At 36.1% G+C, this 20,942-nt stretch overlaps 1 protein-coding gene and 1 pseudogene across 3 annotated transcripts in view; both read left to right on the forward strand.

Moving 5' to 3' along the window:
• Positions 1 to 20,942, forward strand: part of FSTL4 (follistatin like 4) — a 785,658-nt gene that overhangs the window by 417,628 nt on the left and 347,088 nt on the right. The window lies entirely within an intron of this gene.
• LOC140529520 (leucine-rich repeat-containing protein 57 pseudogene) lies at positions 1,444 to 11,105 on the forward strand (annotated as a pseudogene).

Raw genomic sequence — 20,942 nt, forward strand, 5'->3', positions numbered from 1 at the left:
TTCCGAGGAGTCAATTTCTTCCTTAAGATTCTGAACCTCTTTTTCCAGTAGGTTGACTTTCTTTTCATAATCCTCTCAGTTTTCTTGGATCATATATCTTTACAGGTTTTTCTGAAGTCTGCTAGCTCTTCATTTCATATGGAACAACAATATTCCATTGCATTCATACACCACAACTTGTTCAGCTATTCCCCAATTGATGTGCATACCTCCAATTTCCAATTATTGGTCACCACAAAAAAAAAAAAACCTGTCATAAATATTTTTGTATGTGTGTCCTTTTTGCATTTTTATGATCTCTTTCATTTACAGACCTACAAATAGTAGTCCTTGGTCCATGGGTATGCATTTTTATATCCCTTTGGTCATAGTTTCAAATTGCTTTCCAGAATGGTTGAATCAGTTCACAGTTCCAATAAAATGCATATTTCCTAATGATTACAATTTTCATACATCCCCAACAATTATGATTTCCCTGTTTTGTCATAATAACCAGTCTGATAGGTATGTTGTGGTACCTCAATCAATTGTGATTTAGAGCATTTTTTTCATGTGACTATAGATAGTTTTAATTTCTTCATTTGAAAACTACCCGTTTATTTCCTTTGCCCATTTACCACTTAGGTAAGGACTTGTATTCTTTCAAATGTGGCTCAATTTTCTATATGTTTTAGAAATGAGGCCTTTATCAGAGAATCTGGTTGTAAAAATTATTTTCCTGGGGCTGTTAGGTATTACAATAGAGTACCAGTCCTGGAATCAGGAGGATCTGAGTTCAAATTGGTCTTACATACTTGACAGACACTTAGTAGCTGGGTGACCTTCTGCTTTCTACTACTTCTACTTTCTACTTCCCTTCTAACCTTGGATTCACTGGCTTTGTTAGTGCAAATATTTTTCAATTTAATATAATCAAAATCATCCATTTTGTATTTTATAATGTTCCACATCTCTTGTTTGGTCATTAACTCTTCTTTTCTCCATAAATCTGACAGGTAAACTATTTGTAGTTCTCCTTATTTGTCCATAGTATCAGAATTTATATCTCAATCATGTACCCATTTTGACCTTATCTTTGTATATGGTGTAAGATATTGGTCTATAACTGGTCTTAATGTTTTCCAGTTTTCCCAGAATTTTTTTTTCTCAAACCGTGAGTTCTGAACCCAAAAACTCATGTCTTTGGGCTTATCAAGTACTAGGTTATCATGGTCACTGACTACTGTGTTTTGTGTACCGATTTTATTCCGTTGATCCAACACTCTATTCCTTAGCCAATAATAGTTGTGTTATGCTGAATACAGCTTTAAAATATAGTTTGAGGTCTGGTATTTCTAGGTCACCTTCCTTCTTCTTTCTCCTCCCCTCTCCTCGTCTTTTCTTCTTTCTTCTACCTTTCCTCTCTTCCTGGATCATGCTCTTACCTGAGGTTGTTCTGCCCAAATGAAGGTAAATTTTGATGGCAGAAACCTACCTAGTTAATTTCAGGTTTACTGGCTAGATTTCTTTCTCAAAGACAGGGCTTAAACCCAATTCATCCTGGATCTCATTGATTGAACAATAATAGGTTCCTGCCCAAGCAACACTTAGTGACTATTTTTTGGACCCTCCTTGCTCAGAGTGAATGTAAATAATAACTGTATCTCTTTCGATCAGCAAAACTGAGGGTCTTCTCCTTCCAGTTCGGTTTTTTTCTTTGTTTGTTTTTATTAAAGGGGTCCTCCCTTGATTCAATTCTTATAAGAGGAATATTTACTAAATGGGCATTGCCTCACTCAAAGTGAGAACCTGAAAAGAATTTAGCTTAAAAAAGGCCAAAGTCTTCTACTCCATCATGGACCATCTCTAGTCATCTGGATCTATATCTGTCCACTGCCCCAGAAGACAGTGGAGGAGAATGTGAGACTTGTGACCTTGTTTTCATAGCCCTCCCTCACTCAAATCCAATTCAACTGCAAATCATGCCATCACTTTCCTGTTGCTAAGAGTTGTATCTTCCCAATTTTAACATATATTCACAAGTATTCCATGCATCCTAATATTGCACCAAAGACAATGTAGCAATAAATGAATTTTAAGTAATATCAGCAAAAAAGCTTAACGTAATGTTCACGTCCCACTTTTTTGCATAAAACCTGGTATGATTATGTGATGAAATATGGTTGAGCCTAGCATCTACATGCCCATTATTAAATTACCTTAATGTCTTCAAGCCTATAGAGAAAAAGGCAATCAGTATCTAATCTTACTACTGATCTCAAGTGCCTGTCTAGACCCTAGTCAATATAATTTTCCAGTCAGTCTCAGTTTCTCTGTTTTGATGAACAGGATGCCTACCTTTAGCATTCTTGTTTTTTTTTTTTTTTAATTAATTAATTATTATTTAATTAATTTAATTAATCATAATAATAATTAATTAATAATGAATTTACAAGTTTGCAAGCACATTTACATTTACAATATGACATTCAGCTTGTTAATGCTATGATGTTAAACAGGAAAAGAAATTCTCTAGAAACTGATGGGATTTTAAATGTTTTTATTCAGCCTCCTCTTTCTCAACCCAGCTTTGTAGCCATCAGAGAGCTCAATTTTGACTTAATTTTTTTCTGTAATTCCATTAGTACTTTTATGTCATTTAAAAGCTATGATAAGTACAATTTCTCAAGGTTGTCTGTAGTTCAGAGATGTGCAGAATAGTACCTGCTTCCTTAAAAGCAACGTGTTCACTTGCGTGTAATCAGACTTACATGTAGTTATGTAGGTATATCAAAGCAATGAATTTTATTTAATAACCTTTTCTCAAATTAGGTTTTATGAATTATGTTTTCTGATTAGTTATGGGCAATTCTTAGCTCTTCTGCATTAGTTGAAAATGTGCCTTTGACTACTCAGCCTAGAAGCTTATTTCCATTCATTTACCATATATATAGAAAAGCATACCTTTATGCCAAATACATTTTACATTTGTTCATTAAAAATACATGGCCCCTAAATAGCTGGGCTGAGGTTAGAATGCCAGAGCTAGAGGCCACAGGAGTCATGGTTTGCTGACAGAGCTTCTGGAAGTACCTGGCTTCTGGGGAGGAGCGGGAGGGTGAGTGAGGCCCTGGCTACAGTGCTACAGAGACTGCAGGATGGGGAAAAGCACCCTGCATATCCTGCCAGAAAGTCGCAGAAATCCAGCGTGATTCAACTCAAGGACTGCAGCCTGACAGAGTTCCCCATGGAACTGCAGAGACTAAGGAGGAAGCACTGAACCATCAATCTGTCCAACAAGATAGAGCACCTCCTGCTCACCCTGATCAAGATGTGTGTGTTGTTCAAGAGCCTATCCATGAACCACAACAGACTGTTCTGTAAGAGGAGTTGTGCAAGTTCACAAAGTTAGAGACCCTACACCTTAACTGAAATCACCTGACACAGCTGCCAGCTTCCTTTGGGCAACTGTCTGCCCTCAAGTCCCTGAGCATCTCTAGAAACCAGCTTGGAGAAGTACCATCTCAGCTCTGTAGTCTGCAATAATTGGATATATTTGATGTCTCCAAGAACCAGTTTCAAAGTGTACCTGGCACAGTAGGAGAACTGCAGGCTTTGAGCTGAACCTCAGACAGAATCACATTTCCCATATCTTACCACAGACATTTCATTGTACAGGCCTCAAGGTCTCACACATGGAGAAGACCTGCCTAGAGCTCAGCATACTTTCATGAAGCATCCTCAGCTTGCTCTGCTTGAGATAAAGAAACTCCAAAAACTGGAAAGCTATGTATTAAAAGTACATGGAGAGGTTCATAGACACCAAGAAGTTTGTAAGATGTTCTCCCAGAGCTCAGCACCTCACAGGAAACACATTTTGAAACTAACCTGGGAAGTCTGGTTGAATAGAAGACTCATGTCATTGCCAAGGAGATCTGCAGTAGGGAAATGATTGGAGGAAGGAATACTCGATTACCAAATGGAATCTCCCAAGACCATAGCATGTTGCATCTAACTTTTTCATCCAGATGAATATCTGGTCACTGGATTCAGATGGCTCTGGAGGAGAAGTGAGGCTGGTGACCTTGCACAGTCCTCCCTCACTCAAAACAAAGCCAAGTTCAAGTCGTGTCATTATTTCTCTGATGGCATGGCCTTCTTTGGCAATGAAGGACAAACATACTTTTGCTGTGAGAACTTGTTGTAAATAAAGCAGAAGGGAAAGGGAGGAAGAAAAAGAGCATAATAGAGAAGAGGACAAAGTCCTCAGGCTGAGGGATAATGATGGCCTATATTTTCACAACTGTTGCCCCTTTCACTTTAAGGAATAAGTCAGTAGCTGCTGTTTTAGACACTAAGAGGGGTTGTGTGTGGTAACTGCCGTGAGGTTGTGTCACTAGAATAGCTCCATATGGGCTTGAAAGCCCATGTTTAATTCTGGTGTGTGAGCTGCCATAACAACTTCAGATCTACCTCTGCAGTCAGCACTTTCTGTATTTTTGTGGGACACCAAGTGGTTCATGAGAAGCTGCTATGACTAGTCACAGCATTCAGTGCTTTGTTTTTTCCACCGCATCAGTTCATTTAAAACTCCGCTGCTTTGAAAAATAAGGGTTTATTCTGATTGGAACTCAACACATGATAGGTGACAAATGTAACAATTTAAAATGTGCTTTACTGATTTAAAAAAAAAAAAACAACACAATGCTTAGGAGATGTGACCCAAGTTACAGCAAATTCATTATTTCTGTTGTGCGTGTTTTGCTGGAGAAAGTACCTGTAAGCAAAACATGTAATATGAAAAGAATTGTAATATCCAGGATTTTTTAAAACTTCTTCAGAAATCTCTAATTTCCTATAAACTTTTACTCCTTTTGTACTATAATTTTGCAAATCAAATACCTATTCCAAAGCTATTGTTAAAATATATTTTCAAAATATCCCATTATATATGTTAGGTGTGCTTTCAGCATATGAGATGGGGAAAAAAGGATATAAAAAATAAATAACTTTTTTAAAAGAAAAAAATAAATGAAAAAAATGCATTTATCAAGTAAGTAGTTTAGTTATTTCTGACTGGAATAGGTCACCTTTTTCTTCCCAAAGCTATACTTGATTGGATCAGGATTAGAAATTTAATTACGGTAAGTCCCAGAGAAAATCAAATGTATTAATCACAACACCTAAACCAAGTATATTTCTGTCCAGCCCAATAGAATTTAACCTCCTTGAGAGCAGGCAGTGTCTAGCTTTTGTTTCTTCATCTCCATTTCCTAGGATAGTTCCTGTAAAATTATGGGATCAGTAAATGCTTTCTGAACAAATAAACATTGAATTCTGTGTCCCAGCGGAATGAGCTTCCTTTACTTCCAGAGTTTACCCCACTAATTTCCTGATGAACTAGTCAACATAGAAAAAATACATTTTCATTTGATTTTTAATGATAGATAGTGACATGTAATTCAACATTATAGTATTCATGGTTGAAAATTAATTTCCTCTCTTTAGAAATGTTTAAGTAGAGACTGGATGGTTATTTTATGAGATTTTATCAATTTAAGTCATGACATAGAGTGAAGATAAGATTATAGGCCTTCTGAAATTTTTTTCATCTAAGTCTTTTTTCCCCTAAATTGGTATTTTCTGAGTGAGGAAACATAAGGAATCCTACTCTTTTTATCCCAGCACAAAATGATCCTTCCCTCTTCCATTGTCCTTTTATGAATCAATTAAACAGAAAGTCACTCCATCTATTACTGTTTTCTAGTGTTATGTTCTTGTCTTTCTTCAAGTATTCTAAATTCAATTCCATCATCTGTCTTCCTTATCTAATAAGTCTGTGACTTCTTTCAGGGCAAGAATGCCCATTTTTTTTCTTTTCCCTAATATGAATTTATATGTGTACACCTAGAGGAGTTCAGAAAAGTACAATTAAATTCAGGTTAACAAAAGGTTATTAAACACTTAATATGTGTCCATTATGTACTAATATCCATATGTACTAGGTTGTAAAGAGAAAAACAAAGTGAATATAGCTTTCTCTGCCTTTAAAAAGTTTACATTCTACTGAGGAGAAAAATAAGTATACAGGAAATCATTCAAAGTCATGGCAGAAATATAAACCAGTGACTGCAGGAAGCAAAAAAGATTCTTTTAGTAGTTGGTACTTGAACTCAATTATTTTTATGGACAGGAACACTTGAATAGAGTTTTCTGAATTTGAAGTTTTATCCAACAACACTCTGCCTTTAGAGTCTTAGAGTAAGAGGGTTTTTCTGTTTGTCTTGCTGTGGAGAAGGAGAAACACTATACTTGTTTGGAATCTGCTTCCTGGTTTGTTGTCCTTGGGGAATAAAGACTATGCTGATGGTGCTCCCCAATGTAGAACACTAGATAAATAAGGGATGGTGTTGTTCCTCTTCTTTTTCTCTTATCCTTTAATTGCCTTGAGGTAAAGATATTTTTCCTCATTTTGTCCCAGGTACTTCCACTTCCCAGTACTTAAACTTAAATTGTAGAAGGGCTGCTATCATATAAATAAATCGCAGTATCCACTGGCTCCCAAGACAGGAAAGCATCCCTCCAGGGCACCTTATCGAAGATCTTCACTGAAAATATAATGTCAATACTCTTTTTCTCTGGAGTTTCTCATCACTTATGTACCAATCTAATAGTTGTTTTCTGTTGCATGGTAGCTATTCAGATTACTTTTACTAAATACCCCTATATCTGGGGAGGATTTTTCATATACATATACTCTAGGATAGATTTTCATATTTCAAAAGCCTGAATCTTCTACAGTATGTAGCACTAAAAGCAGACCATGACCTCTCTTACAAAAACCTTTTCTAAAAATGAGTCACTAAGTCAAGGTTTAGAAAAAATAATTTAGGGAATTGAAGGGAAAATTTTCTGATCAATAAGAAAATATTTTCTTTGTATCATTTCTCTCTATTGATCTTCAGTAATTCCATCGTTCACTATAACCCTCTAAGTTGCCATGTAAAGTCAGTTGCCATATAATTTCACGCTCATCGTTGAGTATGGGCCAAGGTGTAATGGATCTTGCCCAGGACTTTAAATCCTCTTACTTTGCCAGATTTCCTAACTCCCTACACCTCCTGAAATAACACTTGTCTCTAAAGTCATCAGCTTGAGCTGTGGTCCTTCTCAGGTTTCTCAGATTGAAACTTAGCAAACCTAGGTCAGAGAAGGATAAATAGAAGTTACAAGAGGGTGTGGAAGTGAATCAGGTATACCGTTCTCACTAAGTCTTCATTGATTGAACTACTTATTCTTCATATAGGGTGAAGGAGCCAGTGACTGTGTCTACATGAAGATTTTATTTCAGATAACGAGAGAAAACACACAACTTACAATAAAACAACACACTATGGCAATACATGATGACCACAGAAAGGATTTGAAAGCATATTCTATGGACTGTTAGAGCAGAATAATATCATTGGAGGTTGGTTATAGGTTGTCCACAGGAAGGAAAAGTGACAGAAATCATGGAGAGTTTCATTTAGTCAAAGAGAAAGAATTTGTGCCAGTTTTTTGAATGTCTGTGGCCTCAGAAAAACTGAGACCTGAAAGAGACCTCAATTTAGAAAGGCCAACATCACCCACTGCATCCTGGGCCATTACCAGTCATCTTGACCTTTGTCTTGCCACTGGACTCCAATGACTTTGTAAGAAAGATCAAGGCGGACAACCTTGGACAGCTCTGAGTCACTCAATTCCGATTCACATTGCAAGTCAAGACATCAGCTTCTCAATGTCATTGGTCTTCTTAGAGAACAAAGGATCAACCACAGCAAACGCTAGTAGGGATTGTTCTTCTGGGGTCCTCAGGACTAGTTTTTAAAACATTTTCAATTGTATTTAAATATGATTTTTGCCTTTGTAAAGCCTTATGTATTTTATTTTATGTATGCAGAAACATTATTCTGCTTGAGGTTATCAAAGAGTTCGTCATACTACAGAAGCAGTGTATGAAACAAGAACAACAAAAAATAAATTTTTTTTTTGCTTTTGTGGAAAGGAAATACATATTACTTAAATTTTTATTGTATGCCAGTTATTGGGCTATGCTCTTTACAGACATTATACCATTTAATCTGTATAACAACCATGGGAGGGAGGTGCTGTTATTTTATCAATTTTCCTGGTCAATGAAACTGAGGTAAAGAGAAGTTAAGTGAGTTCCTCAAATCACACAGCTATTAGTGTCAGAGGATGTATTGGAGGTAAGGTCTTACTGAGTTCTGGCCTAGAACTTAATCTGATTTCTGCTTCAAATTATTTAGATGGTTATAGAGGACATAGGAGGGATTCATCTGCTATAAAGAATGCCTCACTGGAGATTCTTCACAGTAAATGCTTTATTTACCTCTCTTGCAAGTAGTTTTTTTTTTTTAACAGTTCCCTCCCCACAACACCCACTCACCAAAAGAAGCTCCTTGTGGAGTTTGACTGATGGTTCATTCATCAATTCATTATTTATTTAATTACGTTCGTTTGTTTGTTTGTTCTGCCCTGTATAATGACTTGTACTTATTATCAGGTGCTTAGTAAATATTTGATTATATATTGTCATTAACATAGCCAAATCAAATTCATATCAAATGCCAGGTAGAAATTAAATATCTCAAGATGATTTTTAAACCACTTTTGGCAATACATTATACATTGAGGGTCATAGATCAGCTTGATGTTTAGGAAAACTTCCTTATCTATTAGTGTCAAAAGCAGAACGGGGTTTTCTCTTTTGAGCCAGAAGTTCCCTATCACTCTAAGAGGAGTAACTGCCTGTTTTTCCTGGGAATGTTTTAGCAAGTTTTCTTCTGGTAAATTTTGGACAATATGACTCTGATGTCCCTTCCAGTTCTGATTTTCAGTGATTAGAAAAGAAAACACTTTCTTTTCATCCCAGGTCCTTCTTCCTTTCTCTGGGTAACAGGAAGATTGGAAATAGAAATTACTGTAGACTTACAGGGACAGGATCAAGTTCCTTTTCTCCCTTCATATGTTGGAAGTCCTTGGACCATACCTTCTCTCTCTCTCTCTCTCTCTCTCTCTCTCTCTCTCTCTCTCTCTCTCTCTCTCTCTCTCTCTCTCTCTCTCTCTCTCTCTCTCTCTCTCTCTCTCTCTCTCTCTCTCTCTCTCTCTCTCTCTCTCTTTCACACACACACACACACACACATACACACACACATTTAAGCAGTATAGGCAAGGACCAAGTAGTTATTGAAGAAATGAAAAACATAATGATTCAATCAATCAGTCGTTGAACACATGGTGTGGAAATGGTACCAGTTGTGACTGTTTCTATATATGCAATATTGCTGTTGCTTATGAGATGTGTATCACCAAATTCATCATTGCCCTTCCTAGCACATGGCATTGAGTAACATGTCCCCTCCCTAGAATCACTCCATGTGGAGTGTACAGTAAGGGATCATGACAAATAAGAATAATATACTTTAAAATTAACATAGCAATTACAGAGAGTAGTTAGGTTATTTTTTTCTTTGTTACCATTCATTTTCTTGGAAAGCAGAGGGACACTGAAATTAAAAGCAGATGAACTGTAATCATTTTCTCAGTGTGCTTTTTGGGAAATAATTTCAAAACCAGACATCTGTAATCATTTATTTCCAGGTAAATTGGAGTGTTAGTGATTACTTTCCCACAACCAATAATAGCAATCATTATTTATAACTTTAGGGATGCCAAAGAAATTTAAATTCATTCTCTCATTTAATCTGAATTATAACTAAGCAGGGTGGCTGCTTGCCATTTTGCTTTGAGAACTGGCCTTGGGGGCAGAAAGATCTGTGTTCAAGAATTCTCTTTCGCATGTGTTGACTGGCTGACTCCATGCAGGTCACTTAATAACAGCTCTCCAGGCAATGAAGAATGTAATTTGTAGGTGAGTTCTAAATCATTACCAATAGAGGGAGTCATCATACATGAGTTACAAACTGATTCAGTCACAGATCTGATCCAATAGAAATGACCCTGAGAAACACTTTTCCCTAAAAGTCCAAATTTTAACAAGAACTTTCATTAAGAGATGTGATATGAGTTTTTCTCAACTACTTGTCTCCACAGCTGGATATATTACCTATTTTTCTTGATCCCAATCCTAGCCCTCTGCCCAGCCTCAGTCCTTAACCAACAGAGGTAGATTCTGAATTTCTAGATAACTTTCCCCTCAGAAACCCTGCACATACTACTTGAGCGTCAGTTTAATTTTCTTTTCACAGCCAGTACTCTTGAATACAGCACTCATTTTCTAAGCATTCTGGGGGGAAAAACGGAATTCCTCAAATATTTACTTATGGTTATACAACTAGAGGGTTCCTTGAAACCATTTAATGTCCTGCTTTCAAGTTCAAATAAATATAAACACGTTAATATAAATAAATATCGCTGCAGGCCACGAGTTGCCTTTCTATTATCTTTATTTTGTTGTATTTTTTTGTTAAGCATTTGTCAGTTACATTTTAATGGGATTTGGGCTGCACTCCAGAATGTTATGAGTCAGTGTTTTTGAGACCTCAGGGGCATACCAATCTCATTTTACAAATGAGGAAATTTCAGTTCAGGAAAGTTAAGTTCGTTGCCTAAGGTTATAGTTTCTCAGGATTTCTCTATAATTTGGGTGAGATAATGAATTAAGTGTGCTTTTATTATTAGTAGAATATTTGTTGATGTATAAGCTGGAATAGGCTTGGCTTCCATGGGTAGAGGAAGTGCCTCATTTTGACCTCCAAATGGCAATTAAATCACAGGTCCTATTACTAGCCTTGTCTATTTTTAAATAGAGCACTCAGGATTCAAATTAGGTCTTCTGAATTAAGTACTGTGAGCATAGCACTTGTTAAGTATATGGGAACATTCAAAGCTTAGGTAGAATCTTTTCCTGGATCTCTCTCTCTCTCTCTCTCTCTCTCTCTCTCTCTCTCTCTCTCTCTCTCTCTCTCTCTCTCTCTCTCTCTCTCTCTCTCTCGCTCTCGCTCTCTCTCTGTCTCTCTCTCTGTCTCTCTCTCTCTCTCTCTCTCTCTCTCTCTCTCTCTCTCTCTCTCTCACACACACACACACACACGCGCACGCACACACACGCACACACACGCACACACACGCACACACACACGCACACACACCCTTTAATCACTGGATACTTTTTCCAAAGGTGCTGGAGTACAAGTGATGGGTAAATGATTAGTAATACTCTGTTCAACATTTCCTTGGTTCTTAGCAAATATGAACAATTTAAGGAGATTCTAGGTGAATCTATCGGATATATTATAAGTGAGATTCTTCCTTAGATAAAGCTTTGTCAGTATACCTTGTCAAACCCAGCTGACTCTGCCTTATTACCCTATATAAACCCTTTTCCTCACTACCTCCTTGTGTACCTCAGCACTTGCTGTCTGTCACTCTGAGCTCCTACTCTCTTGCAGCAAGTGAAGATCTCAGTTTTGTCATATTGACTGTTTTCTCTTATATTCAGGTTGACAACTGAATCTGAAGTAGTCCCCATTCTCAGACCCATGAATTGCCTGAAACCGACCAGACATTATCATTCCCATCCTCCATTTTGTATATGTCTGTAGCTTTCCCTTCCAGAGACTGCCAAACTTTCTCTGTGAACTTTTGCTTACTATGCAAAAGAATGTATCTTGTGGAACTGTGGAGCCCTTAACCTCTTCCTACCTGAAGCTGGACCTTTCCGTCTGCCTTAGTACCCTATATAAACCCTTTTCCTGACCCCTTTACTTCAGCACTTACTGTCTGTCACTGTCAGCTGCTTCTCACTTACCCCAATGGAATATCTCCATTTTCCCATGTTGGCTATTTTCTCTTATATTCAGATTGGCAATCTCTGAGAATTTTGACTGGATAGCCTCTAACCTCTAATACCCCCTAAATATCAAATTTTATTATTTTATAAATGTTTCTGGTATGATAACAGATTTGTGACGGGGAAGAGGGGAAAAAAATGGAGTTGCTTCAACCCAACTGGATTAGATACCAAATGATATCTAAACTCTATGCCTCACTTCTGTCTCTGCCCACTTATTTTTCAGTTTGGTCTGATCTGCCTTTTTACTCTAGTTGGTCTGTGTTGCTTTCCTTGCTTCATTCTTCACTTAATATATTTTTCTCATAATGCCACAGCACCTTTGACTTTTTTTCACTTTATGCTTACCCTTCATACCCTGAATTTTATTGCCCCCTTCAGCACCCTCTCATTGTTTGATACCTTCCAGAACTGTCATTATGAGGAAATTGCCAAGATTTGCCTTCATTCTTCCCTGGACTCCACTTCTGACTTTTCAATTTTTATTCATCATTCTCCCTTCTTGAGTATCTTCTTCTGTCACTTCAACCAGTTTACAAATCTAAAGCTCTAAATGTTGTTTTCTCTAATTGGAATGTCACATTTTTATTAGGTACTTATTTTTTCTACTTGTATTCCTATTCCCCTTTTTATTACGAAAAGGTATGCTTGTTGACTTAAGTATCACTCAACGGAATTTTGCTATCCTCCAAGTCAGATCTTTTCTACTTAACCTTCTTAATCTCTTTGCAGCATTTTCCAGTGTTATTCCTTCTCTTCTTCTCTCCCTGCCCACACACTGCCCCTCTGTTTCAATGGTCTCCTGGTAGTACTTTATTCCCTGGATTTACAGGACATTGTTCTCATTTTCTGGACAGGTTTTCAAACATCTCTTACTATTCCTCCTCTGTCTCCATTGAAAGATAAATGATCTAATTTTCACCTTAAGACCATAGGAACCCTGCTCTTTTGGGTACTATTTTCTTCTTTCCCTTCACTGCTAATTTCATGTGCATTCATTCATTCAGATTTTTATCACTTTGCAGGTAATTCCAACATTTATGTAACTACTTCTATTATTTTTCTGAACTTCAATACCTCTTCGCTGATTGGTTATTGGAAATCTCCCCTTGGATGACTCATAAGCCTCCATTTTGAAAATTAACATATCCTATAGGGAACTCCTTTCCTTGCAAAATAAAATTCAGTATCTACAATAATCTGTAAAATAAGCTCCTTCTTCATCTAAGCATCTCTTATTTCTTTTGAACTTAAGGCTAACATTCAAGTCACTCATTTCAAGTCACTCAGTCATCTATTTATTATCCATTTATTTTCCACATTATAGCACTTCTTTTCTATGTTTCATATTTTTATCTTAAGATTTAAAAAATTTATTTGCTCAATGTAATTAAACTTACAATTTTTGAATCTATCAAAATATTTAATATAATAAAATACAACAAATCTTACAAAATGTTGAGTAAATTATATGTATAATAGGAATACATTGACTATGTAATATATGCTCCTTTTCTAAAATAACTGTATGTTTACATTATGTGTCAACATAATTTTTGCACATTCTTTAATTTCTCTTAGGAAAAATCATGCTTTTGTTACTTGGGATATTGAAAATTCCTTTGGGGGAAATGTCCATTTTTCTCAGCCTACCCTCAGAAATGCTAAAGTCATTATGTTCTCTTTTTTCAAAATATTTGTTTTTTTTAAAGGAAAACCTAGATTTTCTTTTTCCTTTTTGCACATGTCTCATTGTGAAGGGAAGAAAAACAAAGTTCCCCCTTAAAAATACTTACTAAAACACACCATCCCCTTGTTATTTATGTCCAATCTATACTTTGAGTCCATCACCTGTCTTCTGTGATTTGGACAACATCTTTTGTCCTTTATTGTAGGTGATCATGGTGTAGAAATGAATCCATTTGATTTTTGACATTAATCGTTCATATAGCATCATTTTTAATTGTGTGAATTTTTCTCCTGTTCACTTAATTTATATAAATCTTCCTAGCTTCTCTGATAGAATCACTTCATTATTTCTTATTCAGTAATAATATTTCATCAAATTCATTTATCTTTTTTCAGCTCTTTCCTAATTGATGGTCTTCCTCTCAGTTTCCAGTTCTTTGCCAAGGCAAGGAGGGCTGATGTAAATATTTTTGTTAACTATATGTCTGTACCTTCTTTTATCAATTTCTTTTCTGTATTGTTACGGTAGTTTCAGCATTAGTTTAAAGGACACTTAGTATCTTTTCAAGTATAGTTCAAAATTGCATTCTAGGGTAACTGAATGAGCTCAGAGATCCATTAATTTATGTTTTTTCCCCATGACATTGTCTGCATTTAATATTAAAGCAGTGAAGTGATTTACCTTGTTTATGAATCTAATTGGAGTAAGTGAATCAAAATTATCAGGTGTTTTTACCATTCAAGCTGATGTTATTGGACAAATAAAAGAGATAACAATATGGCCTGGAACGTGTTGGTCACCTTATTAGAGCAGGTGAATTTTGACCCTCTTGTAATGACACTATCACCATCTCTATTATAATTTCCATTCTCAAAGTTTCAACTATTGTCCCTCTCAAAATAGAATATTAGGATATTAAGACATCTTTGTAAATACTACTGACTTCTACTCTCCTTTAATCAACCAAAATTAATCTCTAATTCCTAGATTTAGCTTTAAGAATGTAGAACTCCAGAAGACTTAGTTTCTTGACTAATCTCCCAAACTTACTGCTTGAAGTTACATCTTGCAATAGGAAAAAAAAAATAGTCAGATATTTGCTGGATGATGCTTTTCCATAAAAGTGCCTATTTTGTAATCTAAAGAGATCACTAATTTCAGACATATAAATATTTCTTGTCGTAAAGTAATTCAAGTTCCCCAGTACTTTACAATCTCTATGAGAATCACAGAATCTTAAAGGTCAAAATAGAATTAGAAGCCATTAACATAAATGGTATCTGAATTTGAATCCATGATGCTTTCCATCTCCATACCCTATGTTGGAAAAAAGACTTTCAATGATGATGCTAGCTAGGGTTCTTCACTTCCATGATCCTCTAAACCACAAGTCAGGACTCTCAGTTAAGTGGGTCTTGTTTGCAGGTCCATATCTTTTCCCCAGCCACCCTCTTGAAACAAGTTCTCATCGACATCCCTCCCTATCCTGTCTTGACTCCTCTAGTTTTGGAAACTAAAGCCAAACTAATTTGGCTCTTGAAAGATAGAATATCACTTCTCACCATGAGGATGAATCTCAACAGGTGATATTGAAATGTATAATCTCATTCTTCCCTTAGCCAATCTATTTCCACCCAGCTTACAATAAATTCCTCAATAGTTGTCACTCTCATCCATAATATACATCGCCCTCTCTCTACCCACATGGCCAAAACTCCAAGTTGTGTTATGTCCTCATATCTGTACTATTATAATAACTTTTTAACTTATTTACCAACCTCTAATGTCCCACTGCTCACATCTATCCTCAACATAGCTGTTAAATTGAGTTTTGTAATCTTGGTCAGACCCTGTGACCTCCAAAGTCAGTGACCTTGATTGGTTGCCTATGACTCTCAGTATTAAGTATAAACTTCTGCTTTTAGGATTTAAAGTTCAGCATTACCTTCCCTTATTGTACTTCTTAAATTTCCTACAATTTACTCCCCTCTATAAATGCTACAATCAAAACACATTGGATATTAAACACAGTATTATAACCCTTAACCTTCTTACTAACTATCTCCCATTCTGGGAATGCTCCTCCTCTTTTCTCTTCCCATTAGTTTCCTTAAATCTAGCCTCAACTCCAGTATTCTGTAAGAGATCATTCTCAGTCTGTCTAAATATTAATCACCTCCCCTTTTATATTAATTTTATCCAACGTATAAATCTTATCTATACCTAGTTATTTATATCAAGTCTCTACTCAGATATGAGATCCTTCAGGGTACGAAAGATCTTTACCTTAATTTGTGTCTCCAGAGCTATGGACAGTAGACTTGCTATAAGAGGGATACATTATTTTCTCATAAATGTCTCTGAAAAAGATTTATGTACTAGAGGCCATATTCTCTTATTCCTTTAGCATGCCAGAGGTTCTAATGACCTACTCAAGGTATCCATCTTTTTTCCCTGTCATTTTATGTATGATACTAGCCTATGTTTTCCTGTTATTCAGTCAATATCATTCATGTTCCCATTTGCTTACATGAGTACTTTTATTTTTCTTTTTATATTATATATAATTTAAATCAGTTAAAGAACATTAGCCCTTACTTTATTTCAAGAGGTAGTTTAAAACCTAAGAATATAAAAATAAATAGTCACTCCTTCACACAAATTATAGTCTAATTGAGGAACGATATATACATATATACATACACTACAGTTATACAAGCTCCCTTTTGCCTAGATCATCATACTAATGAGTTCTCAATCATGTTACATCCACAGGAGATTATTATTAATTAAGAATTTAGGTTTTCTAGAGGGTTCAGCCCCAAATTTTAAAAGTTGCTGCCCGGGGCAACTCCCGGGCCTTCGCCTTCTACTTACCTATCCCCGGTCCTCGGACGTCTCCGGCCCTCCTCCTGGTTCGGGGGAGGGAATTCCCTCTCCCTGTTGGGGAAGGGGAATAAACAGGCAGAGCACCCGAAAGGAGTTGCAGCCAGCAAGCTTTATTCCGTTTTTCCTTCCAGCTCTCATGGTCATCCCCTTTTATTATCCCCTGTCTCCTCCCCCGTACCTCCCATGGAAGGGCGAGCTCCTCCCAAGTGCCTCCCCGTGGGTGGAGCCAGCCTGTTACCAGGGCCATCCCAGTACTTCGTGGCTTGCTAGACCAGCTAGCCTGCCACGTAAGCAGGTTCGGACCCTCAGGTGTCTCACAGTCCTCACGGGGGACCCCGGTCCAGAGCTGTCCCCCAACAAGTTGCTAATATGTCCCAACTGTTACTCAACCCAATGGCATTCTTCCTCTTATGTTTCTGTTCCAGGTTGTTGTTCCTATTTAGTCAATCATCAGGTATTTAATCAGCACCTTCCCTGTTCCAGCTATGGTGCTAGCTTTTGCTGCTCTCATAGAATTTCTTCAATATGCCTCATTTCATCCTCTCTGTTCCTCAAAAGTTATTAAAATGGCCATAAAATCTGATCTAATGAGATATAAAAAGTGCTTTGCAAATAGTATCATTTTATCTAAATTTTAGCTTTTGTGGTCATGTTAATAATTAAGCTATCATAGTAACTAAGTTGATCATATGAGCATGCCCTCCAAAAAGAATCATTCATAGACTTGTAGCAACTGGTATTTTTGAAATGAACAGGTGAACAAAAATGCAGGAAGATAGGAAGAGACTAGTACTGTTTTGACCACTCTCTCTATCTATCCCTGAATTTTGATTTTTTTATGCTCCCTTGAAATTATTTCACCTCTAAGGCAGAAATTTTGTTTCATTCTAATTGAAATTAATATTGGTTTGGCACCCATGAGTTGTTATTCTTTCTATAGTCCATAAACACATTTTAAAATGTTTAATGAACATAGAAGAGGTTCTATTTTGGGTTTTTTTTTAATGATATGGATTTCATTGAAAAATCTTTGCTCCACTTTGGGGCTATATGAAGTTAATATATTGTCATCTGTATAAACGTATTTGTATATTCTTTGTGTGTTTTGTGGGAAGAGCGATTGGGAATAGACTTGTGATTTCATTGGCTTTAGTTTGTTGAAACTCCTTCTGTCACCTATAGGTTTTTTGCCTAGAGCTCTGAGTGTTTGATTTGGTCATGGTCATATAGCCAAAAGTAGTATCTGAACCCACTTCTTCCTGATTCCAAGATTAATTCTATTTGCTATACTATCCTGTCTCTACATGTGCATGGATATATAAAGAAAAGATTTAGATTTACTAAGGAAAATTAAACATTATTGCTATGCCCCTTCTTTACAAAGGATGGAAATAACATTGGTAAGAAGTTTTCTTTTTTGTTTGCCTGTTATTTTGACAATTATGTAAGTCAAAAAGGTTAATATGAATCTTCTGTTCCTAAGAGTCATTTTTAAATGATCTCAGATCAACGTAATTCCATGGTAATCCTTTAATATAATGGTTTTTTGGATACAGAAAATTTGTACTGCAAAATCTCCTATAGAGTAGAGCAAGGAGTAAGAGTACTCCCTTAGGAATCAAATTAGATCAGATACATTCCAACCTAATGACATTCAGCATAAGAAAAATTAGATTTCCTCAGCTCTAAAATTCTTCGATTTCCCATTAATTATTTGTTTCCTGTTATACTCTTCCCACTCCATGCCCAGAGGACAATTTTGTGACAAGCTTAACTTGTCCTCTCCAAATATGACTTTGCTTACTTTATAATGAAGTCTATTTTCTAGGTAGTACAGTTCAATTACACTGATTCGAAGTCAAGTCCTTGACTTTTTCAGGCCCAAGTTGGTCAGGATATCAATTTGCTTTCTATATTTGGGGTGAAAATGCACTATAGCTCCAAAAAAAGGAGATCACTGTATTTGTGATAATATTTATAAAATAACAAGCAGTAAATCTCTGTAACTCTCCCATAGTCACCTCCAAACAACTGTAAAATAGAACCCCAAAATAGATTCCCAAAATAGATCTTGGAATATTAGAAACAGCAAAAAAAAGTAGCAAAAAAACAATCTTTTAGCCCAAGGATTTTGGAAGAAATCTATCTTGGAAAATCTATCTTATCCGACAGGGAACTAGTAGATAATGAGATCAAGTAAAGCTTGAGAGAAGCTGTGAGAAGGCAGGACAGATCAGGGAAGGTGGTAGACAAAAGCAAAACACTGGTGAGGAGAAAAAAGATGAACGGAAAGAACATACAGGAGAAAGAATAAGATGAAGGGAAATACACAGGTAGTATTCATAACTGTGAATGGGATGAACTCTCCCATGAAATGAAAATGAATAGCAGAATGGGTGAAAAACCAGAATCCTACAATATATTGTTTACAAAAAACACTCTTGAAGCAGAGAGAGATACACAGTGTAAAGGCAAGGGGCTGGAACTGAATCTATCATGCTTCAGTGGAAGTTTAAAAAAAAAAATGGTGCAATCTTGATCTCAGAAAAAAGTAAAATATAAAAAAATAGACCTAATTAAAAGAGATAAGGGAGGAAACTACATCTTGCTAAAAGTTACCATAGACAATGAAGCACCACAAAAAGAGCTGCTATAAATATTTTTATACAAATAGTTCTTTTCCCTTTTTTCATGTTTGAGATACAGATATAGTAGTGGTATTGCTAAGTCAAAGGACATGCACATTTTCATAGACTTTTTTCCCATAGTTCCAAATCTCTCTCCAAAATGGTTGTATTAGTTCACAATTCCACCAACACTGCATTAATGGCTCAATTTTCCTTTGTTCCTTGTCATTTTCCCTTTTTTGTCATATTATCTAATCTGATAGTTGTGAAGTATTTCCTCAGAGTTTTTGATTTGCATTTTTCTGATCAATAGTGAGTTGAAGGTTCTTTTTCTCCCCCGTGATTATAGGTAGCTTTCCTTCCTTTGAAAATTACTCATTGATATCTTTTGACCATCTGTAAATTGGGCAATGACTCATATTCTTATAAATTTTATTCAGGTCTTTATATATTTGAGAAATAAGTCCTTTATCTGAGAAATGTTCTGTAAATCCCCACCCCCAATTTTCTGTTATACTTCTCATTTTGGCTTCATTGGTTTTATTTGTGTAAAAAAATGAATTCAGTATAATCAGAATCATCTTTTTAACATCTCATGATGCCCTCTATCTCTGGTTGGGAAATTCTTCTCTTCTTCATAAATCTGACAGGTAAATTAGTCCATGGTTTTTTTAAATTGCTTATTGTATCATCTTTTCTGTTGGGGCAGCTAGGTGGTACAGTGGATAGAACACCAGTGCAGGAGTCAGGAGGACCTGAGTCCAAATCTCACCTCAGACACTTGACACTCACTAGCTGTGTGACCTTGAGCAACTCACTTAACCCCAGTTGCTTCATTCTGGGTCATCTCCAGTCATCTTGATGAACATCTGGGCACTGGATTCAGATGGTTCTGGAGGAGAAGGAGACCAGTGACCTGCACAGCCCTCCCTCACTCAAAACAAAGTCAAGTGCAAGTCATGTCATCATTTCTCTGATGGCATGGTCTTCTTCAGCAACAAAGGATGAACACATAATCTTTTCTGTAAACATTTTGACCTAATCTTGGCGTATGGTGTTTGATGTTAGTCTATATCTAGCTTCTGCCAAACTGTTTTGCAATTTTCCCAGCAATCTTTTGTCAAATAGTCAGTTCTTGTCCTAAAAGCAGGGATATTTGGGTTTATCAAACACTAGATTACTATGATAATTTCTTACAACATCACTCTTCACGCAGACTATCAACAAACAATAAATTAAACCTTGATTTGTGGTGTTGTTAGTATATTTCTGAAGGAGTTAATGTTGAGTTTAAAATCAAATAACATTCATGAGGAAGAAACATGGGAGTGTGGTGCAGGGGAATGACTGTTAGATCAGGAATCAGAAGACTTGCATTCAAATCCTTCCCCTGTATCTATATATTTAGGTGACATGAAACAAGTTAGTTAATCTCTCCAATGTAAATTTGTGATCCTAAAGGTATGAGATTTGGTCAGTGTATTTCACTAAGCATATATTAAATCCTTTTTATGTGTCAGGTATTGTGCTCATTCCTCTGAATACAATGGCAAAAGCAAAAAAATCCTTTCCCTGTCACAATATAAATGCTTGAATTCCTCTCATAGCATAGATTGAAATTTGCCTGATGTGAACAAGATGATCATGGATATTAATTGAAGGTGAAAAATGATGTATATTTTAAATATAATTCCCTTCTCTCCACCCAAATGAAATGAAATTGGGAAAAATTTTAATTTAATTGTTGGTACATATTGAGAGGCAATTTTAGCACATTAGATGGTGATAAGGTAAAGTAACTATGAAGCCTAGACATAGGTTGTTGGAGAGGAGTAAAATAATTTAATCTCAATAACCATTGAAGTTTTAAGTCTTTCAATGT

The sequence above is a fragment of the Notamacropus eugenii genome, chromosome 1 (genome assembly GCF_028372415.1).
Source record: "Notamacropus eugenii isolate mMacEug1 chromosome 1, mMacEug1.pri_v2, whole genome shotgun sequence".
Taxonomy (NCBI): Eukaryota; Metazoa; Chordata; class Mammalia; order Diprotodontia; family Macropodidae; genus Notamacropus; species Notamacropus eugenii.